This window comes from Pan troglodytes, chromosome 11 (genome assembly GCF_028858775.2).
Source record: "Pan troglodytes isolate AG18354 chromosome 11, NHGRI_mPanTro3-v2.0_pri, whole genome shotgun sequence".
Taxonomy (NCBI): domain Eukaryota; kingdom Metazoa; phylum Chordata; class Mammalia; order Primates; family Hominidae; genus Pan; species Pan troglodytes.
The window spans coordinates 26801835-26805902 of NC_072409.2; positions in this window are offsets into that span (position 1 = coordinate 26801835).

The following is a 4068-nucleotide window of genomic DNA, read 5'->3' on the forward strand; positions in this document are numbered from 1 at the left end:
GTCTCTTCCAATTATGGATGGACATAAGATATTCCTTCCCTTGCCACTGAGACTCAGAAGATAACTAGGGAAAAATACCAGGATGTCCCATTTCCTTGCCTCTCACAATAGAAGACTCCTTAACTACACCCAATAATTAGGCCTGCCCTAAAACAAGGGATCCAACAATTTTAATAAGTGGAGTAGCCTGGGTTGAGGGGGATGAAGAGTGCAAACTATAGTAATCCAAAATGAGAGCTGAGAAAAAAATGGCATGTATTGAGGCAATTATTGGACTTATTCCTAATTCAAACATAATACCCATAAAGAAAGGGATCAATGTGGGGGTCCATTTTGGATCCATGATCTATATTAAATGGCAAAAAAGGAGAAAGTGTATTTGCAGAATTATCTGGTAATACTAAGGGGCCTGCAAAATGAGAAGGTAAAAAAAAATGTGCATTACATCCTGTAACAATCTAGAATTAAAGGAGCTGTGAGGGGAAGCTTATGCTACTTCTATAGGATGGAATCCCACTGTTATGGGATTCCAAACCATCCTGTTGATAGAAAGTATTTTGGAACTGTTTGATTTTATAGGCAAATACCATCCCTCAATCAGTTAGGGTAAACTTAACATGATATATGGAATTGTTTTGTTTCCACAGACGATTTATGGTGATATTCCAGTCACAATCTTTTTTTAAAAATCTTATTTAGAAATGCTGAGACAAGCTTTTTCTAGGTAAATAACTAGATAAATAAAAATTAAAGGAACTTTTAACAAATATCTGTTTGATACAGGACAATAATCCAAACAAATTTTGAACAAAAGGCTTTAGACTGCAATTTTTGGAAGGGGCAGAAAGAACGCAGTATACCTTACTGAAGAATAGTAGTCATGGCCAAATGTGGTGGCTCATGCCTGTAATCCCAGCACTTTGGGAGGCTGAGGCAGGCAGATCACTTGAGGTCAGGAGTTCAAGACCAGCCTGGCCAACATGGTGAAACCTCATCTCTACTAAAAATAAAAAAGTTAGCCAAGAGTAGTGGTGCACACCTGTAATCCCAGCTACTCAGGAGGCTGAGGCAGAAGGATCATTTGGACCTGCGAGGTGGAGGTTGGGGTGAGGCGAGATCATGCCACTGCATTCCAGCCTGGGTGACAGAGTAAGACTCCATCTCAAAAAAAAATAATGGTAGTCATTATCAGTCCCACTTGCTTCTCATCAAAGAGAAAAACCATCTCTATGGCAGTTTCTGCACATCTCAGCTCCCATGTGAAGATTTTTGCCATAATTTCTCAGAACCTCTTAAACTGACCACCATCTATCGACACCCAAAGTGTCAATATAACCAATCCACCATTCTTGTCTGCCCCTGCAACTAAATAGAAGCACCTTAACTTAGTAATCAAAAAGCTAGATAAGGGATTCTGGTGTGATGACTTGAGCCTATTTAGTTTTAGCATAACTATGAAGAAAAATGAATTTAATATGAAGCAGTAGGAAATTAAAAACTAAGCCATTTGATTTAGATGACAGTTGACTATCATCTGTGAAGCTGTAAATATCAACTATGTTGAACATGGGGAATATGGGGATATGAGACATGGTATATGGCTACAATGTCAACTCAGCTAAGCTGAAGCTACCACTTCTTTAATGTTATATGGTTGACGCTTGAACAACAAGGGTTTGAACTACCAGGTCCACTCACAGGTGGATTTATTTCAATAACATGTGAATAGAAAATACAGTATTTTGGCCAGGCGGGGTGGCTCACACCTGTAATCCCAGCACTTTGGGAGGCCGAGGCGGGCAGATCACCTGAGGTCAGGAGTTCAAGAGCAGCCTGGCCAACATGGTGAAACCCTGTCTCTACTAAAAAATACAAAAATTAGCTGGGCATCGTGGTGTGCACCTGTAATCCCAGCTACTCGGGAGGCTAAGAGAGGAGAATCGCTTGAACCCAGGAGGTAGAGCTTGCAGTGAGCCGAGATTGTGCCATTGCACTCCATCCTGGGCAACAAAGAGCAAAACTCTGACAAAAAAAAAGAAAAAGAAAAAAGAAAAGAAAGGAAGGAAGGAAGAAAATACAGTATTTGCAGGTTGCAAAACATACTTATAGGGAGGGCCAACTTTTCATATACACAGGTTCTGCAGGGCCAACAGCCAGACTTGGTATGAGTGGATTTTTGTAAACTGGAGTGGGGTGGAGGGGGCACATCCTAAAACCAATCCCCCATGTATATTAAGGGAAGACTGTACTTACTATATCATAGATATCTTTCTAGGTTGTATTTGTTACAGTAATACTAGGTGCTGTAACAGAAAAGCCCTGAAACCTCAGTGGCTTAACATTGAGAAATGTATTTCTTGATCATCTGAGATCACTTGCTTAGGGCAAGGAGAGTACTCCACTCCACAGAGTCACAGAGAGAGCCTGTCATCTTCAACATATGGTTGCCAGCCCACCCAGGGTATTTACTTCCAAACAGACAGCAAACAAGGGAAGAGCAAAAACATTCCACTGGCCAGAGGCACATGGCCACATCTAACTAGAAAAGAGGCTGCAAATTGTAATCTATCTAGCAGGGTGCCCAGAAAGAAAAACAAATGGGATTTGGTGAAGAGCTAGAAAGTCTCTTCTCTACCGCACTCTACCATTCTGGTCCCCAAATAGCCATTTCATTCATCCTCTCACACGCAGAACACAGTGAGTCCCACCTCAAAAGAGGAAAACCAAAGCTAGTCACTGCAGGCAGCTCAAAGACCAGGATTATGAGGTAATGCTCATTTTTCCCCATCGGGGCTAGATATAGCTCCTCAAAGTCTAGTGACCTAGGAACTTTTTGGTTATCTATTGTCATTTCCCCCACTCTCACATACCAATATTAAAAACACAATGGCGGAGCAGAGACTCAATGAACTTCGCTGTAGAAGGGGAAAGAATGAGAGACACATAGAAGTCAGCGGTCAGCATTCTGAAATCCAGCCGTGCAGATGTGAAGGCCCTCCTCTGGTAGGTCGTCATTTTACTCTCTGGAAGAAACCCTTATCCATGGTTTTCCATCCTCACCCCATCCTCAGCTCCTCCCTCTGGAAGTCCTCCCTTATCCATTATTCTCCTTGGACCCCTTAAGAGAGTGTCTTCCTTAGGGACTACAAAGCTTTCTCCTCTTACTTTCTGAAATGTAAGTTTAAGGGCCTCAAGTTAAGTTTACTCGACTTCAACAGTTTTAGGGCCATTTTCTCAAATCCCCTCAAAAATTTGATGGGTTCTGATCTATTTGTTTCCAGTGAGTTTCATGTACCAGCAACTACATCCAATGTTCTTGTATAGACATAATCCTCATCCTTAATTTCTGTATTTATTTATTTTTGCTTCCTTGTACCATGCCTCTCCAAACCTGAATGACAGTTAAGTTGAAGCCATGAGGGTTAATCTGATCTCAGACTCCTCAATCTTGTTTCTTTCTGATTGGGATTTAAAGAGATTTTGCCAAATTCCTCTCCCAAAGGGTTGTAGCACATTACACCCTAATAAGGTATAAAACTGCCCAGTCTCCTTTATCCTTACCAGCAATGGTACACAGCACAGTGGTTTAGGGTGTGGGCTCTAGAGCTAGACTGCTCGACATCGGATACTAGTTCTATCATCTATTAACTGTTGGATTACGGACGATGTTCAACTCACCTGCGCCTCACTTTCCACATTTGTGCAAAGGAGATAAAGCAGATATTCTTATCCAAATTTAAAAAATAATTATGGGTGATGAAACTGAGACCCAGAGAATTTGATTTGTTCAAGGTCACACCAATAAGGAGTAAATGACCTAATACACATAAATACTCAGAACATGGCATGTAAGTTCTTAATGAATATGCTCTTTTATTTTTTGTTTTCTAATTTGAGGGATTGAAAAATGATACCTCATTATCACTGTCTTTACATTTCCCCTGCTTACTAGTGGAGTTATGTGCTCTTTTGTTTGGATTTTCTCCTCTGTGAATTGCTTCTTCACACTGTTTACTCATTTTTTTCTCATCATGCAATCAGAATATTCTGTATATTAGGGATATTAGC